This window comes from Myotis myotis, unplaced genomic scaffold (genome assembly GCF_014108235.1).
Source record: "Myotis myotis isolate mMyoMyo1 unplaced genomic scaffold, mMyoMyo1.p scaffold_m19_p_2, whole genome shotgun sequence".
NCBI classification, from domain to species: domain Eukaryota; kingdom Metazoa; phylum Chordata; class Mammalia; order Chiroptera; family Vespertilionidae; genus Myotis; species Myotis myotis.
In genome coordinates this window covers 101,551,686-101,571,259 of record NW_023416324.1, presented here as the reverse complement: position 1 = coordinate 101,571,259, position 19,574 = coordinate 101,551,686, and the positions used below count along the sequence as shown (strand labels likewise).

Genomic DNA, 19,574 nt, shown 5'->3' with positions numbered 1-19,574 from the left:
TAAAAATCCCAAAACACCAATCAGAAAGAATAAATGCACCCCTATGTTCATAGCAGCATTATTTATAATAACTAAGATCTAGAAACTGCCCAAGTGCCCATCAGTAGATGAGTGGATAAAAAAGCTGTGGTACATTTATCATGGGATACTATGCAGCTGCAAAAAAGAAGGATATCTTAACCTTTGAGACAGCATGGAGGGACCTGGAGTGTACCAGGTGTCCGGTTAATAATTCGGATTTTGTGATCAAAGAAAACATGATAATTTAAAGAGAAACATCAAAAGTGCTTTATTCAAAGTAATGTCCATCGCTAGCTATATATTTCCCCCATCTTTCAGGTAATTGGTGGATACCGTCCCAATAGAACTTTTCTTGTTTTGAGGCAAACCATTCAGAGACCCAATTTTCCACTTCTTTGCACATTTTGAAGTGCTACTCAGAAAGTACATGTGCCATCTATTGGAACAAGTGGTAATCTGAAGGAGCAAGGTCTGGTGAATATAGCAGGTGGGTTAATACTTCCCAGGCAAGATCTTTTAACGTGTCTTTAACTGGTTTTGAAGTGTGTGATGGTGCATCATCATGAAGCAAAATTACTTTGCCATGTCTTCTGGCCCATTTTGGTCATTTTACGATCAAAGCATGGCTCAAATTGATTATTTGTTGTCAGTAGCTATCAGTATTAACGGTTTCACCTGGTTTTAGAAGCTCATAATACACCACACCTTCCTGATCCCACCAAACGCAGAGCATTGTCTTCTTTCCGAAGTGATTTGGCCTTGCAGTCGATGTTGATAGTTGACCTGGATCAACCCATGATTTTGTGAGTTTGGGATCCTCAAAATAAATCCACTTTTCATCGCCAGTCACAATTCGATGCAAAAAAGACTTTCTTTCATGCCATTGAAGCAACATTTTACTGATGACTTTTCGGTTTTCCATTTGTCTTTCATTCAGTTGATGTGGCACCCATTTTCCTTCCTTTAAAATCTTTCCCATTGCTTGTAAACAATTGGAAATTGTTTGCTGAGCAACGTTTAATCTTTCTGCAGGTTGTTTTTGAGTTTGACATGCATCTTCATCCAATAATGCTTGTAATTGTTGGTCTTCAAACTTTTTTGGTTGACCTGGACGTTTTTTGTCTTTCACATCGAAATCATCACTTTTAAAGTGTTTAAACCAGCATTCACAAGTATCTTGAGATGGAACATGTTCACCATAAGCTTCCCACAGTATACAATAACTTTCAACAGCACTTTTCTTCAAAATAAAGTAATGAATTAAAACTTCCCGCAAATGCTCTTTTTCTTGGCATGAAATTCGACATTTTTAAGCATAATATCTATGATGTTAACATCTTCAGAAAATTTGACATATGAACTTTTGAAGCTTGCAGTCAATACAACAAAATAGCATACATATCAAATCACATATATATCAATATATGTGTAACTCCATCTATTGAAAAAAATCCGCATTATTAACTGGTATTATACTAAGCAAAGTAAGCCAGTTAGAGAAAGACAAATATCATATGATCTCACTTATAAGTGGAATCTAAAGAACAAAATAAACTAAATGAATAAAATAGGGCCAGAGGTATGGATGCATGGAACAGAAAAACAGACTGCAGCCAGAGGGTGGGGTGAGGATAGGAGAGATTAATCAAAGAACATATATGTATATATCCATAACCCATAGACAAAGACAATAGCATGGGGAAGACCCCCTGATGGGGTGGAGGGGAGCAAAAAGGGAGAAAATGGGAGACATCTGTAATACTGTCAACACTAAAATAAAATAAATTTGTTTAAAAGACCCGCCCTGGCCAGTGTCCTCAGTGGTTATAGTGTCAGCCCGCACGCTGAAGGGTCACAGGTCTGATCCCCAGCCCTGGTTGGGGTGTGCAGGAGGCAACCAATCGATGTATCTCTCACATGTGGTTTCTCCTTCTCCTTCTCCCTCTCTCCCTTCCCCTCTCCCCCCTCTCTCCCTCCTTTCCACGCTCTAAAAAAAAAAAAAAAAAAAAAAATCAGTGGAAAAACTATCCTTAGGTGAGGATTAACAAAAAGAAAAAAGAAAGAAGACCCATAAAGGTGAGTGCCACCAACAGGGCCTCCATAAATGGAGAAACTTGCTTGACGTCACCTGCAAGTCAGTGGCTAAGCTAAGCTGGGAGCCTCAGGTGGTCACAATCCCAGTGCGCATCTACCCTTCGGCCTCATCTCACACGTCCTTCTTTCAGCATCACAGGCCTGGGCAAGGTGAAACAGGGACAGGCAGAAATACCGAGAGAAGCAGACCGAAAGCCAAGCAGACACACAGGAACAGAGAGAAAGCAGTCCCTCAGCTCTGAGGCATATGGAAAGAGGTACTATCCAGGGGAACTGCACCTTCCGCAGGCCTGTCCCATGCCAATGCCCCAATTTATCAGCATGGCCCTGAAATTAAGTAATTTCTAGGGCTGCCTGCAGGGCCACTGGTGTGCAGCAAATGGCAGTGTCTGGCCTAGGCTGTTACCGCCAGGCCCCCTAAGGCCATCAGCAGCCACTGACAGAGCAACCTCTAGACTCCCTGAAGTCCAAGGTTCAATTTTTAACCCAGCTCTCCCCTTAGGCTGCTGGGTGGCTCAGAGCATGTGACACCCTGAGCAGCCATGCTTTTGTCTGCACATGAGCCCCATCACAGTAGCCACTTGGCAACACTGGAAGGACTCAAAGAGATGATGATCACAAATGTCAAACAACAGCTGAAAATACATGTTCAATGTAAAAAACAATTACTGCCCCAGCTACTCTAAATTTCTCACAGTGCACCCAGCCAGTGGTTGAGTATCGACCTATGAACCAGGAGTTCACAGTTCCATTCCCCGTCAGGGCACATGCTCGGGTTGAGAGCTCAGTCCCCCGCAGGGGGTGTACAGAGGCAGTGATCACTGAGTCTCATCATTGGTGTTTCTATTTCTCTCTCTCCCTTCCTCTCTAAAATCAATAAAAATATCTTTTAAATAAATAAATCTCTCACAGCTCCTCAAGTCTGCACATTCCTTTGTTCCCTCTGCCAGGCACACTCTCCTGCCTCTTAGCAAACTCCTATTCATCCCTACAGACCCAGCTCAATATCCCCTCTTCCAGGAAACCTTTCATCAGAGTTCTCTGCTTCCTCTTTTGACCTCTCTACACTCTACACAGAGTTCCTGAACCTTCAGAAGTCACAGAAAAGAAAAAAAAAGTTTTAGAGCAAACCCTCAGAGAATAACTGATTCTGCCCACATCCTCACCACTCTGGGTAAATATGGTTTGGTTGGAAATCAGGACCCCATCCATAGCCCTTACCACCTCTCTTCAACTCCCTATTCTAACATGAGCCACCCAGATGGTAAAGAGCTTCTATGACTCATAGCAGAACATTCTCACATTCTCTGCAGGATGGGTCCCCCGTGTGAGATAGGGGCAGGGAAAAATACACGGCCATTTACCTGGAACAGGCCAGAGATGCTGTGGGAATCTCCGCCCACTTCTCCTGGTATGAAAACCCCAATTTTCCTCTGGGAGCCACCCTCTCTCACCCTCAGGCCATGTGGACTGTTGGATGGCCAAGAGAGTGACTGGTAAGGAACAGTCATACCAGCCAGCCATACCAGCCATGCTGAAGCTCCTGAGCTCAAAGGAGTGAGCCTGGACCTGCTGGGCCACCTGACCATCCCATGGCAGAGCTTACCTTACAATTGCACAACATAGCGAATGCAGACACAGCCCTGATGGCCTCTTCAGAGCTCCTGGAAACAGCCAAGCCTGAAGCTAGTCCCCTGTATATTTTTTGCTTAAGTTGTACTTTCTATCACCTGCAACCAAAATAATCCTTAAAACTATGACAAGAAAACAAGATCGGCAACTGTGTTATGTCTGTTGCTGACTAGTCTCCAAGAATGCTTGAGTTTCTGAAGTTACTAAACTTTGTCTGTATGGTGGACACCTCTTAGGCTGCAGCCTGCTTCACTGAATGCCTATTCTCAGAGAATGGATGGAGACAGCCCCTAAAGCCACATCAATATCATGACTTGGTGACCCGGCCCCTGGCCGCCGATTAGCCCAAGGTGCCTGTTAAGCTGGGCCGATCAGAGCGATTCTCTAGGACTTTGATCTTGGAAATAAAAGAAAACACAGACCATTTCTAGCAGAAAAAAACTTTGAGCCAGGATGCCTCCCAGCTAAAGGTGGGCACATTTAAATCATTTTGAGAAAATCAACTAGAGAAAGTGCAGACAAAGAAAGAAGGGTATGAGGAGTCCCTAGCTACTGCACTCCCTGGAGCCAGCGTCCTTTCCTGATGATGCAGGGAAATCATAGTGAGGGTTGGGGCCAGGTCATGGATGCATGTGCTACTGTGCCATATGCTAAGGAAGGGCCACTCCTCCCACCCCTCGCATGGGAAGCCGCAGCCAATCCAAGGGGTATACCTGGGTCAGGCACATCTGGCCTTGGGGTCTTAGTGGGGCATTTCAGGGATAGGTAGCTAATGTCACCACAACCTTTCCATTCCCAGTAGTCCATTAAATGAGTTTCTTGCTCTCATGAAAGCCTAAGATTGGGTACTCGGTTCAAGAAAACAAGTGGGTAAGGAGGGGGTATGGTAAGAGGACTAGAGCAAAGTTCTCTCACACCAGGTCCTGTAGCTAATTAAGAACCTGTAGCCAATCGGCTATCACTGTGGGTGTTATTGTATTGCCCAGGAAAAGTAATGTTAGTGAGCTCTGCTCACCCAAGCTCAGCAATTTACAGTGCACAAGGCACTTCCAAATTGGCCAGGCTTAGATGCCCACTTCACTCAAGCACTAGACCCAGCCCAGAGATTCCCACAGTCAGCCCCCATTGTCCTCTCCTTCAGAGCTGGAGCCCAAACCTTAAGCCCCAGCCAGCCTGTTGCCCCGTGGCACAGACCCCAGGCTGCAGGACACCCCAGGCTAAGCTGTTTTCCCCTCCAGAGCTCTGCACAGCCAGCACACAGGGTGCAGAGTCGGGGAGTATGAGCAGCGGCCCAGGTCCCCTTTTTCCCCATGAGAACAAGCACCAGCCACGACCTAAGAATCAGGCCTTAGTTTTGGAGAAGACATCCTCACAGCCCCACCCAGCAGGAAACATGCCAAGGAGGGCCCAGAAAGCAGGAGGTTCTGAGAAGAAGTGGTGTGTGATGACCCCAGAGGGGCCTTTCCAAGTGAGGCTAGAGAGCCATGCTAAGTGAAGCCAGAACTCAGAGCAAGGCCTATGGTGAGTAAGCACCCTGTTCATCTTCTCTTTCAAATAGTCACAATCACAGAACTCTCAGGGCTGTGAACATGTGCCTGCCACTTGACAATGTTCCTTTTCAACAAAGAGAGGGCAGGACTCACTGGCTCAAGGCTAGGGCGGGGAACAAAAAGTGGCAAAAATTTGGTCCTACTTTGCAGCTATTTTCATGGGTATTGCTAATTCCAAGCAAATGAGCCTCATTTCTATCTATAGTTATGATAGAAGGTCTCCTTTTAAAATAAATATAAATAAAACAGGGGAGGGATTTTTTTTAAATATACTCGGTATAATGTAAAGGCATGGAAGTAGGACAATAGATCGAATTATGCTAATCATCACTTTATCAAAAGAGGAAGCCAACACCCATTGGATTCTTTTTCTTTAATATATTTTTATTGATTTCAGAGAGGAAGGGAGAGAGAGAAAGAGAATCACTGATTGCTCCTGCACACCCCCACTGGGAATCAAGTCCACAACCTGGGTATGTGCCCTGACCGGGAATCGAACTGTGACCTCCTGGTTCATAAGTCAATGCTCAACCACTGAGCTACACTGTCTGGGCACCCATTGGATTCTTTCCAGGGGGCCTGCCTATATCAGCCCTGTAATCAGACAACAGCAGATGGGGATCCTGGGGTGTCCATGGTCAGACAAGGTGGAAGAATTAATCTGCTATGAAAATACACAGGGGAACAGTTAAGAAACACTGATATGCTATGTCAGTACCAACTACCATGAGGACCAAGAAAGTTGAGAGTGTTGGGGAGGCAGGGGTAAAGGAGGATATACGTAGTTTGGTGTGCTTTTGAGGGGTTGGCTATGTGTCAAGACCCCCTGCTTCCTGAGCTGGCCCTGATCCTCCCCATCCTGCCTCCACAAGGTCCCCACTCTGCCTGTCCAGTGCATTCCCCAGCAGGCTACACTCTCCTGCTCAAAACCCTCCCCTGCCTATCACTCCAACAACAGGCCACAGGCCCCTGTTGTGTTCTCAGGGGTCCCAAGAGTTCTCTACCAGAATATTTTTTTAATGTTGTGTTTTCATTGTGAGGAGAATCTAAGAATAGAATTTTCTGGATCACCAAAAGCTCACTTAGTGACCAACTACATGGCTGGAAATTTAGGGCCCTGATGGAGAACCCAGGCTAAGGAAGAAAGAACGCTGGTAGACTTATCAAGAACTGGTGTGTCCTGTTCACTGTAGCACTATTTATAATAGCCAAGCTATGGAAGCAACCTAAGTGTCCATTAATAGTCGAATGGATAAAGAAGAGGTGTTATATATGTATTATGACTAAGCCATAAAAAAATGAAATCTTGCCATCTACAACAAGGATGGACCTAGAAGGCTGAGTGAAATGTCAAAGAAAGACAAATGTCATATGATTTCACTTATATGTGGAATTTACAAAACAAAATAAACAAACAAGCACAACAGAAACAAACTCATAGATACAGAGAACACCTTGACAGTTGTCAGATAGGGGTGACTGGGGATGAAAAAGGTGAGGAGATTAAGAAGTACAGATTAGCTCAGTTGGTTAGAGCACTATCCCGATATGCCAAGGTTGCAGGTTTGATCCCTGATCAGGGTGTTACTGGACAGGGGACCTGGCCCCGAATAGGTCTGCCTAGGACTGGCCAATAATGTATGAGTTCTTCACTTTGTGAAGGAAAAATTTTATAACACGAGTCCAGGTAATTATGAGGGTATGTTTATTAAACAGTAAAAACAAGGAAGGGCTAAGGATAGAAGAAGCAATAGGAGAGCCAGGCTGGCTGCTTGGGCTCACTGGGAAGTCAGAGGAAAAGGGCCTTGGAAACAGGTTCAGGGAGTTAGCCCAGGATGAGCTGCTGCCACCACTGCTCCCCTAATTGCAAGTCTCATCGGGACCCTTATAGTTTACAGTGGTTGTCAACCTTGGCTGCACATTAGAATCACCTGGGAATCTTTTTAAAATCCTGATTTCTGGGCCTCATCCTCCAGAAATTCTGTTTCTTTGTTATGGGGTGGGGCCACATTAGGATCATCGCAGCTGGTCCTGGTGTTGTCCATCTGATTTTGCTGCTTTTCTGGGCCTGGAGCTGAAATACAGCTGAGGCCTAGATGTTATCCCTAGGGAGGTGATCTGTATCTAGCTGAAAACTGGTTGGCCGGTTTGTTCAGTGACCAGTCTCAGTTTCCCCATTCTACTTGCCAAGGAATTTCTCTAGCTTCTTAGCATCCTGCTTCAAGGGCACATATAAAAATCAATTAACCAATGAATGCATCAATAGGTAGAACAACACATAGAGGTTTCCCTCTCTTTCTCCTTTCCTCTCCATCTAAAATCAGTAAATAAGCAGTTTTTTTAAAGAAGTGCAGATTAGTAGTTACAGAATAATCATGGGGATGTAAAGTACAGCATAGGGAATGTAGTCAACAATATTGTAATAGCTATGTATGGTGCCAGGTGGGTACTAGGGTTATCAGGGTGATCACTTAGTAAGTTATATAAATACTAGAGGCTCGGTGCACGAAATTCGTGCATGGGGGGGGGGTGCCTCAGCCCAGCCTGTACCCTCTCCAATCCAGGACTCCTAAACCATCAGCCTGCCTGCCTAGTTGCCACTAACTGCCCCTCATGCCAGCCTGATCACCCCTCACTGCCTATGTGTGCTGGCCTGATCACCCCTAACTGCCCCCCGCTGCCAGCCAGGTCACCCCCAACTGCCCTCTCCCTGCCAGCCTGGTCACCCTTTACTGCCCCCCCCACCGGCCTGGTTGCCCCCAACTGCCCCCCATTGCCGGCCTGGCCGCCACTCACGGCCCCCCTGCCAGCCTGGTCGCCCCCTGCAGCCTGCTTGTTCAGTCATTTGGTCGTCCTCACTAACTCCCTGCCAGCCTAGTCATAGGCAGCCATCTTGTGAGGGTGTGAGGGTTAATTTGCATATTACCTCTTTATTATATAGGATCTAATCACTGTATTGTACATCTGAAACTAATAAATATAATGTTGTACATCAACTGTAATTAAAAAAATCAAAAAAAATATTTTTAAAAATAAAAGAACTGGTGTGTCCCAACAGTGCCCAGGGCTGGCCCCAGTGCACACAATGCACCTCAGTGATCAGAACAGAGAAGAGCAAGAGGACAGGACGGCCCACCTCCCCTCCCACCCACGTCTCCAAAAGAAGCCAGGTTTTCTCCTGTCACTGTGTCCCCCTCACACTACTTTCACATTACAGTGCCAGTAATACCTCTTCCAGGAAGCCCTCCCCCTGCCACCCCACCATCCAGGACCTCTGTGCTCTCCTCCAGGACAGCCCAGGCAAAAGCATTTCAGAACCTACGTAACACGTTCATTAAGCACTGTATGCTTGCCAAGCCATACCTGGGGCTTTCCATACATCCTTCAGACTTCATGCCAACCCTATTAGGTGGGCACTACCACCAGGTCCCTTTAACAGACTGAGAATCTGAGACTTGGAGAGAAAATCCTCACTCTCCAGGGTCATGAGACTCAGGCCAGGCAGGCACACTAGTGCCCCCTGTGCTTCCCACATATCTGGCCGGGCCTTCACCTACTGCCCTCTTCCCACATTTCAGGCCATTCCTGGGGACTAAATGATAGCAGAGCCGGTAGGGCTGTTTCCAATTCACAGACGAGAAAAATGAGAACTTACAAGGAAGGTGGCCTAAAGTGCAGGGTCTATCTGAAGGCAAAGGCCGCCTATGCCTAAAAGCAGCCATCACACTCCCTAGGCACATGGCTTCCCACCCGCTTTGTCAGGCAGAGACTCCCAGAGTCCCCTGGCCCCAGCCGGGCGCAGGCATGCAGCACCACTTCCTCACCAGCACTGTGACTTGGGCGGGCGAGGTCACTCTGGCCTACAATACAGCCCCTGCACAAAAAGCCAGGCTCCCCACCCTCAAGGAAGGAAATAACCTTTCCTCAATTAGTACTTTCATTGCAGCAATCTCCATATATGAGAAGACAGAGGCATTTTTGCAATGTTTCCAAATCGCAATAACTGTGAGGACAATGGTGTACAATGATGCATGGCTTGACCTGACAGGGGTGCTGGGAGGGGACCAGACTGGAGAAGTTGAGTCAGTGGTGTGTACGTGCCAGTGGTACTCTGTAATCAAGGGGTGGCCTGCCTGGGGCAGGACCTAGAGATGGACAGACCTGGCTCCCATTCCAGTTCTTCTTCCTCCCACTTCACCTCCCACCCACATCTCCAAAAGAAGCCAGGTTTTCTCCTGTCACTGTGTCTCCCTCACACTACTTTCACATTACAGTGCCAGTAATACCTCTTCCAGAAAGTCCCCCTCCGCCCACCCACCCCCCACCCCCCGCTGACCACTCCCGGTTCAGCTGAATGCTCCCCCGTCCCCAACCCCCCCATCCAGGACCTCTGTGCTCTCCCCAGGACAGCCCTGACAAAAGCATTTCAGAGCCACATGTGTGAGTCCCTGCAGCCTTCAGGATGGCCATGGAAAGGACCATGGGCTGGCCCACACTAGAGGCTACTGCTAGAGCTGTGTGTGAGAAAGAGAACCCAAGACCTTGGTCACATACCCCTGGCATGCATGCCACTAACCAGAAACCCCAATTCCATAGCCTTCCCTGGATGCTCCCAATAAGGCATGGTCGTGGTTGCTAACCCTCTGGGAGGAAGGCCACAACTCCATGACTCCCCACTACCCCATAGGGACCGGTTGTAGGCCCCACCCTCTTCCCCTACCCAGAAGGGGCTGGAGGGAAGCTTTAAAATCCCATTCAGACCTCACCTCTCTGGGAATTGAATCCTCATCACACCCAGAATACAATCAAAACCCCAGATCAGGCCCATCTCAACTGCCCTTCCTGTTCACAGGGATCTTGTCAACCAGCTGCTTTGGGTCACTTGCACCTGCTATGCCCTGGGCCTGATTGTCCCCACTGCACCCCAGGCCTGCTCTGCTAACCTCCTCTGACATGCTCCCTAAACAGCCTCCCCACCCCCACTCCAGCACCAGGCCAGCTTGTCTGCTCTACCTCAAAGGCATGGAGGCACAGAAAGCACCCACTGGGCTTCTATCTGTGTCGCCCACCAGAAAGCAGGCTCTTTGGATGCAGAAGACATTGCCTTGGTCACTGTTTTATGCCCAACACTCAACACAGTGACCAGCACCCAGTAGGTTCTCAATAAATATCTGCTGAATAAAGGAATGAGTGGTCTCATTTCCTCTTTCCAAAAACTCTGAGAGATATAAGTATGGCAACCATTTTACAGATAAGAGAATTGAGGCTCAGAGGGTGAGTCACTGGCCCAAGGGAACACAGTCTGTGAGTGGCAGAGCTGGATCTGAATCTTGCAAGGTGCCAAAGCAGGGACCTCCCTGTACCCACTGCCCCTGCTCTGGCCCCATAGGGTCTGGATCTGTCCCAAGTTTCCTGGTCAGCAGAATGTGGAAACAAGCTCCCGACAGAATGGTAAGCCCTACAGTGCCCACCCCAGGAAGAGCCAGTGGTCTAATCACCAAAGGAAACACACCCACAGGAAAAGGGGGAGGAGAGAAAGGGTGGGTTTTTTGTTGTTGGTTTTTTGTTTGGTTTTTTTTTTTGACCATTTGCCAAACCCTGCAAAAGTGACTTTGTTACCATCTCATTTTAATCAAGTGGAAACTTTTGTATACCAAGGCAGGAAGAAGTCAGTGTGCTCCACCACAAGATCATAAAGCAGGGGATTTAAAAACCATCCTTAAACACTTAGTTCATTTGGTTAGAGTCTCATCTCCATACACCAAGGTTGCAGGTTTGATCCCTGGTCAAGGCGCATATGGAAATCAACCAATGAATGCATAAATAAGTGGAACAACAAATCCATGTTTCTCTCTCAAATCTATTTTTTTTTTAACTCACAAATGAACAGTCACCCACCAACTGCCCAGTTGCTTTTGAATCTGATGTAATGTTTTGAACAGGCAATGCAATCACATAGTTCAAAAACTAGAAAATATAAAAGATACAGTGGGAAATGTCATCTCACCTTTGTCCCCCACCTGCCCCACATCCCCAGGTAACCATAGATAACCACAACATGCTCCTGCTGTCTCCTCCAACTTTGTTTTGTACATCCAAGCAAATCTGTACTTATATATCTTATTTTACACAAGAAGTACCATGCTTTATACACCATTCAGTACCTTGTTGACGTGTAACAGTCACGTGTGTAGCAGATATGAATGCGTTAGAGAGACACGCGCATTTAACAGAAACACAGCTGATTGATAAGGAGGCAGGTATGTCTGAGAGAAGCCCGTGTGTAAGGCACGCATGTATGAAACATGTGTGCACAAAAGGGCAGGGTGGGAGAGATGAGTGTGAGGAGCCCAAACATATGTGAGGGCGATTTGGGGCAGGGGTGGGTCCTGAGCATTGGACTAAGAGCCCAGTAGAATGGTGTGACAGAGATGGCGGTGGGTGCGCCCCATGCAGGGGGCTTCTACTGGCCACTAGTGTGAGTGCGTCTGGCAGTGTGACTGGGAGGGGGAGGGGGAATGGAGGATGTGTGAAGGCGGGGTGTGCCTGACCTCGGGTTCCAGTCATCCCCTCGGGACGGCAAGGTGGGGGTGGGGAGCGGGCCTCGCGACCAGGGGGACAGTGGAGGAGCAGTGGGGTCGGGAGGGGAAGGGGGGGTATAACCGGCGGGACGCTGCACCGGAGGGCGGCGGGACCTGGCGGGTGGGGACCCTGCCGCCGAGCCCTAAAGCCCACTACAAAGTGCCCGCATCCCTCCAATGGGCCCCGCGCGCTGCGTGCGGCGCCGTCTCCCCCGCTGGGACCGGGACGCAGAGAGCTCGGCTGTGGGGCCGCCGAGCCGTCGGGGCGTCCGAGCGCTCAGAGCATCGAGCGGCGGCTGGCGAGGGCGCCGAGACGCCAAGGCCGAGGGAGGCCCGGGCGGGGTCCGTGTGCACTCACCGGGGGGCGCTACGCACGTCTGTCGGTCGGTGTGTCTGTCCGCCGGGCCGTCGGCGCGTCCAGAGCTCGGCGCGAGGCGGGGCGGAGGCTCGGAGGGGCGGGCCGGAGCCGGCTCTTGGGGGGGGGGGGGGGGAGGCTGCTCCGCCTCCGGGGCGGGGTCTCCACCGGGCTGGGGTGGTGGGTGGGCAGCCTAGTCTGCTCCCTCCAGGCCGAGGTGTGCAAGCCGAGGCCCAGAGATGGCTGGGCTGCGCGTTCGCCAAGCACCTCGACCCCTTACCTGCACCCCCTTCCCCCGCCTAGTCTAAACTCTGAGTTCCAGATTTCGCACTGTTGCCTTCATCGGGGGGACTTTGTTCCAGCCACCTCTGCGAGCGTGACCCTCAGTGTCCCCACATGGAAGATGGGCTCAGAAACTCTGGGCGGCTGGGAGGACCTGAAGGGCCTCGGTAAAACACTGCAAAGAGGCAGGCCAGCTTGGCCCCAGCCTCCACTGGCCTGCTGGCACTTAAAACCGCGACTACAGGTCCTTAGCCACATGGTTTCCAGCCCCCAGCTTTGAGACTAAGTTTGTCAATTTTCTCAGCCCACACAGCTGCCTGTGACCTCAACCACTGCCTAGACCTCTCTGAACCCAGCCTCCTCGTCTCTTGAAAGGGTTAACCCCTGGCTGTTGATGGGGAGACATAGAGAGCCCCTTGTCATGCCCTCAGCAAGGGCCCACCCAACAGCTTGTGAACAGCCTGCAAGTTGTAGCTCAAAACATGAATTACTGTGACTCAACTCCTACCCAGGGTTGGCATCCCATGGTCTGGTACCCACTCACCCTGTTTGGCAGACTAGGTGCCTGTACCTGCTAAGAGGCCCTGTGGGGAGCGGGCAGTTGGCAAGGGACTACCTCCCAGGCCCTTTCCCCTAACCAGGGGCTCAAAACCCTACCCCAAAACCTACACAAGCAAAATCCAGTACTGCCAGAGCAAACACTGTCCCCAGAGCAGCCCAGTGGGCCCTGCAGGCCTGCACAGAGCCCCCTCCTCTCAATCAACTTAAGAGTCCCAGAGTCAGACCCAAAAAGAGTCAGGACCCTGGAATTCTGTTCTTCCATCCATCTGTCACTCTCTGTTTGCCTTCTTCTGTCTTTGTCTATTTATTGTAGTGAAATTCACATAGGGTTAGCAGGCAGCCTGGGGTGATAGAAGACACCTGTGTCACTCACCCGGGCAACTCACTATCCTCTGATATGGTTCCCTTCCCTAAAGCAGGTTCCTGAAGCCTAGAGGAGAGATAATAAATGGAGATTTGGCCTCACAGCAGCCTGCTGAGCCCAAAGCCAAGACAGCTTTCCAGGAGATAAAGTGGAGACATGTTGCCAGTCTTCTGTTATCTGAGCCGGAGACGCAGGCAAGGCAGCCATGCCCTGGGAGCCCTGCCAGGGCTGTTATCACAGACACGGTGCACATCACCCACCAGGAATTTGGGGCCCGGATCTGGCTGAGATGCAGTTGGAGGAAGTTCCAGGCTGATAAAGTCTGAGTCAGAATGCTCAGAGTGGGCAGCAAAGTTATTCACATCAGTGACACTCTCACCAGCCCCTGGGCATCATGGCACCAGGGCTGGCAGGTATGGGGCTCACCTCACCACCTGGCAACCCAGATGGGGAGGAGAAGGCTCACTGGGCTTCTTGGGTCTGCATCCTTGCCGAGTAGCCTTGGGGAGGTCACTGCACCTCCCCTGGCATCTGAGAAATGAGAATAACAATAATAATCACCCCATATAACAATAACATGGGGTTTAGAAGGAGGGACTCTGTAGCCAGGTGGCTTTGGTTTAAAGCCACATCCCCCTGGGTGACATTGAGCCTTAGTGGCCTCCTCTATAAAATAGTTTCTGCCTCATAGGATTGTTTTGAAGATGTTTAGAGCAGAGTCTGGCACATGATAAGCCCTGGATTAAATGTGTATTGTTGTTGTTGTTATTGTTGTTGTTTTTTCTTCACCCAGATTAAACCAACTTGAGTCAGCAACAGCACCCAAAATCTCCCTGCACACCTGGGTGCAGACAGCATGGGGGCTGCCCTCTCCTTGAATGGTGGTCCCGGACTCCCCACCAGAACTTCCCCTGCTCTGCCTCTGAGGGCTGATATGGCTCCCTCCCTCCAGGAGCGGACTCTGCACTGGGCCTGCTTCCTCCTAGCGCTTGCCTCCCATTGAGCATCTGTTGCAGGCACACTGGCTGGACGGAAGGGGCAGCTGTCTCTCCTGGCCTGCAAAGGACCCTAGGAAATAAGTGGGCCCAGCAAAACTCCAGAATATTCCACAGTCTGGGAAAGATATTTCAAAATGATGGGCAGTGATTTGCAGACAGAGGTGGGGCACCAGCTGCCATCCTGCTCCTCAACAAACCCTGGCAGCACCGCCCAGACCCAGGCTTTAGAACGTGGCCATCCTTGGAATCATCTGGGACCTTTTTTGGAAACATCAACATCTACACTCGACTCCAGAACCATTAAACCTGAGTCTCCAGAGGGGTGCAGCTGGGCATGAATGGCTTCTGGCGTCCCCATTGACTATAAGGTGCTACCAAGTTTGGAAGCACCTTATTCAAACCTCCCTCTGTCCTCCTCGCGTCCTCCCCAAGGAGTGAAGGGTCTGTGAAAACAAGGGCATGTGCCCACCTGGACTCATGATGCCTCATTCCAGTTCCTGAAATTCCCTACAGTGGAAGGAAAAGGGCTCTAATAAATCTAGCAAGTTCAGTGTCTGAAAGTAACTCACAGGGTGATCTGATCATAAATTCCCAATTGGACAGGTCATGGGGAGTAGGCCTATACCTTCTTTAGTAACTGGCTTATCTTTTCCTTAAGCAAGCCTTGTCCATTGTTTCTGTGCATCTAGGTTAACATTCCTTTGCAATGCCTCTTTTTCAGACCCCTCAGAAGCATAACCTCCGTCAAGATAGCACATGAACTACCAAGCAAAATGCAGATGGACTCGTAGATAGAGAGCAGGCAGACAACTCTGGAGGGGAAGTGGGTTGGGCGGTGGGCATGGAGGGATTGAGCAAAAAGAAAAAAGAAAAAAAAGAGAATTCATGGATGTGGACAACAGTGTGGTGATTGTGGGGGAGGAGGGTAGAGGTAGAAGAGGGTATAGGAGGGATAAATGGTGATGGAAAAATAAAATAAAGCACATCATCTTGTTAACTACTCTGCAACTCAGTCCCCACCTTGCTTTTTCTCACTTCCATGTAGTCTTCCTTAGTTCCCTCGTAAATCCCAAATGCATAAAAGAAACTACAAACTCTCATCGTGGGGAGTATTTGAGATCCTGCTCTCCAGCATATGTTGTCAGTTATAAAAATTCTCTACATGTTTGGACGTCACTTATGTTTCTTACATTGACACTGCTCAAACTGCCCTGAGCCCAGGGTCTATGTGGACCTCTTCCCTGTCCCTCCCCTCAGGAGTAGGCGGCACCACTGTGGACACACCCCAGGCCTGAGGGGTGGCCAAAGGCAGCTGATGGCTAGTGGTGTGAATGGAGCTCAGACATGTGGGCACCCAGTCAGTCCTTGGAAACTAGGTCTGGCCCTTGCTGGTCTGAACACCACTCACCTCTCCAGCCTCTTTATCCACACACACTTCTGTCCTTAACCCCCAGCATCCTACTCTTCAACCCAAAAAGAAGCTGATTATACACCAGGAACTTCCCCACCTCCCTGCCTTTCCACCCACCATGGATGCTGTTCCACTTAGGGCAGAAACTACTTACCTCCCACAATTCATGTCAGAAACGTAACTATAGGAACTGTGCACAGATCCAGGACTGTCCAGCTGAGACTACATTTCCAGTCTCCCTGGAAGCCATTGAACAGGAGCAGAAGTGATGTAGCCTGCCCCTTCCCACTGGCTAAAGCGAGGACCTGGTTGTGGACCCGGAGCTTGAGTAGCCACCTAGTAGACTCCTGGGTGGAAGGATTCCCTGAGCCTCATGAAGCCATCATACCTCTCCTGGACCTTCACATGAAAGAGAAATAAGCTTTCAAATATGCCGAGCCATTGTCTTTTAGGGCCTCTTTGATATAGCAGCTTAAATTATACCTATTAACCTCCATCCCCCACTTCAGTTAGCTATCCGCCCACTTCATTTAGCTATCTCAAAAGTCCTACTAAGCAGTTGTAGCACACATCTTGCACCCATCAGCACAAGAGCTCGGGTTCAGAACCCTCGGGAAGACTGGTGCAGTCTGCACCTGTGGCTTCCACACATCCGAGTCCCCTGCTGCAGCTACCAGCCTGAGTCTCCTCTGCAGAGCCCTCTTCTCTCCCTTCTGGATCTATGTGGTTCCTTCAATGGAGCTTATCCTGCCCCTCCTCCTGGGTGTGGCCTGCTAGAGTATTCCAGGGAAGGGCTTGTGACTCAAGAGAGGGGACCTCTTTATTTAAGGCCCACTGTAGGTATGAGCCTGTGGCTTACAGGCTACCTCCTAGGGCAGGGGTGGGCAACCCCTGGCACGCGTGCCAAACATGGCACGCCAGTAACTTTTGCTGGCACTCGAAACCCTCTCTTATAATCTTCCATTTACAATTTTTTTCTTAATATCGACTTTTTTATTTTTCAGATAAATTCAGTGTAGGTGCATCTTAGATAAATAAATAATTTTACATAACAAGTTATCTTAAAGACCATAGACATGGATTGACGAGAGAGGGGAAGAGCAATTTCTATGCCTCTGCCTTAACTCTCCCTGCCTTCCTAGATCCGACCAGTGTTTTGGTTTCATCCACATACGCTTGTGAATCTTTGTTCTCAGTGATGAATTTTGTTAAGTCTCATAATAGGAGTAGCCTGATGGATGAAAGTAGTAGCTCATGCATATCTCTGAAGGTCACAAAATATAAACCTGATGTAAAATCTCTATCATCAGTGATGCAGCAGCAAAAGTCCCACTGATAATATCAAACGGAGTCATAAAGTTTTCTGTCGGACTATCAGTGTACATGTATACATTAAAAAATAAATGTATTTTTCATCATCATATACTGTGTTTTTGTCTATCGAATGAATTTTATTATTTCTTCAAGGTTCTTCACATACGTACACCTTAAGAGATATCAAGTAAGCATAACATGTTCTCAAAAAATTAGGGTTGGCACGCAGAAGAATTTTGAGTCAGAGATTTTGCTGGTTTTGGCACGCACTCACAAAAAGGTTGACCACCCCTGTCCTAGGGAAACCTGCAGAGAATGAAGCCAGTTCAAAGGAAAGCAGAGCTGAGAGGAAGAGGAGGGGGAGGGGCGGGGGAGGGAAGGAGAGGGGAAGGAGGAGGGGCGAGATGGAAGGAGAGCTTTTTGATGACCTAACATTTAAGCACCTGATTATAGCTTGGCTGGAACCCCACCCCTAGATTTTTCAGTTACTTGGGCCAATAAATTCTCTACAGGTTTGGAGTTTTATTATTCACACCCGAGAGTCTTTGCTAATTTGTTTCATTGATGCAACATTACCTACCAAATCTGGAGCCTGCACTTCCCAGGCCCTCTTTGGACACAGGTGCGTTATCAAGGATCAGCGCTTATGATGCCCAGACTCTCCCAAGAGTGTCTTGCCTTAAATAAATGGGACAATGATTGGAATGAAAAATAAACTCCTGTTTGTTAATGCCCAGCATTTTAATAGACACCCTACATTGATTAATCCATTTAATTCTAAAAACAATCCTAGAGGTGCTAGATATTATTACTCCACTTCACAGACAAAGAAACTGAGGTTCAGTGACATAGAGGGCCCCAGGCCAGAGCAGTGTGACTGCAGAGTCTCCACGTTTTTCCCTGCCCTTGCAGAGGAAGGAATGGAGAACACTGTAGGAGGCAGCGGGTTTATCATGCCCAGGGTTTGTAAACAGGGACTGGGTGACCCCCTGGCAGATGGAATGGGGTGTGTGGAGAGAGGGGATAGGGAGAAACATTATAATTTTTTTCTCACTGGGGTTTCTCTACACTTTCCCAAACTGTCTGCTTATTCCTGGAGAGCTGCCCGGGCTGATGCCTCCCATCTGGGAATGATTAGCTCCTACCTCCTATGGCCCAGCACATTCATGACTCACCCCCAGCCCAACCCTCGCCTGGTGTGATGAAATTTCTGGCGCTTCAGAAAAGTTCTGGTCACCCTGGACAAGACTGGTCCCAGCCTTGCTGTTCAGTCCAGCTTTCCTGGCTTGTGGGGGGCGGGGGGGCTGAGGGGTCCAGGGGTGCTGAGCTCAGGGGCTGGAACCTCACTAGAGGGCTGGAAAACTAGGCTGAAGGTTCTCAGAGACTGTTCCCTACTGGAGTAGCCCAGAGAGGGAAGGGATTAGCCTATGGCCACACAGTGAAACCCCAAGGAGCTGAAAGGGGCCCCAGGAGAGCAAAGGTAGCCCAGAGACAGGAAGCCTGGTCCCAGAAAGCCTCTTGCCCATTCTGAGCCTCAATTTTCCCATCTGTGAAATGGGAGGGGCAAACACTAATTTTATTTAATTGATTTATTTTTAAATCTTCACCTGAGGATATTTTCCCATTGATTTTTAGAGAGAGTGGAAGGGAGGTGGAGAGACAGGAGAGAAACATCGATATGAGACGTGTCAATTGGCTTCCTCCTGCATGCGCCCGGACTGGGACAGGGATCGAGCCTGCAACTGAGGCACATGCCTTTGACCCTTCAGTCCTCAGCCGACACTCTATCCACTGAGCCAAATTGGCCAGGGCTGACTCTGATTTTAATAAGTAAATCAGGAAATACAGTTAGGGGTGACCAGGCCAGCAGGGGAGGGCAGATTGGGGGACCAAACCTGCAGGAGAGGGCAGTTGGGGGCAATTGGGCTGGCAGGGGAGCAGTTAGGCGTCAATCAGGCTGGTAGGGGAGTGATTCGGGGGTGATCAGCCTGGCAGGCAGAAGTGGTTAGGGGCAATCAGGCAGGCAGGCAGGCGAGCGGTTGGGAGCCAGCAGTCCCAGATTGTGAGAGCCAGCAGTCCCAGATTGTGAGAGGTATGTCCAACTGCCGGGGGTCGGACATCCCTGAGAGGTCCCAGATTGGAGAGGGTGCAGGCTGGGCTGAAGGACACCCCCATGCACGAATTTTGTGCACCGGGCCTCTAGTCTATATATATAAAAGCCTAAGCGAGCGTTATGGTGGAATGACTGGAACAACTGGTTGCTATGATACACACTGACCACCAGGGGACAGACAATCCATGCAGGAGCTGCCCCCTGGTGGTCAGTGCACTTCCACAGGGGGAGCGCTGCTCAGCCAGAAGCCAGGCTTATGCTGGTGAGTGCAGCTGCCACGGCATTAGGAGCCTCTCCT

The 19,574-nt window shown here is 49.2% G+C and overlaps 1 protein-coding gene and 1 long non-coding RNA gene across 6 annotated transcripts in view; one reads left to right on the top strand and one right to left on the bottom strand.

The window, feature by feature from the left end:
- FBLN2 (fibulin 2) overlaps positions 1-12,330 on the bottom strand; it is a 109,125-nt gene extending 96,795 nt beyond the window's left edge. For all 4 annotated transcript variants that reach the window (XM_036349651.1, XM_036349653.1, XM_036349650.1 and 1 more), the window contains exon 1: positions 12,237-12,330. The gene's annotated coding sequence lies outside the window, so the exon portion shown is untranslated. The remainder of the gene's footprint in view (positions 1-12,236) is intronic.
- LOC118676181 lies at positions 11,509-16,538 on the top strand. 2 transcript variants are annotated; one of them, XR_004974051.1, is made up of 3 exons: positions 11,509-11,557; positions 13,493-13,853; positions 14,234-16,538. It is a non-coding gene; the product is annotated as an uncharacterized LOC118676181 (long non-coding RNA). The 2 variants fall into 2 exon arrangements; XR_004974052.1 differs by having other exon boundaries at positions 11,517-11,557; positions 13,496-13,853.
- Positions 16,539-19,574: the final 3,036 nt, after the last annotated feature.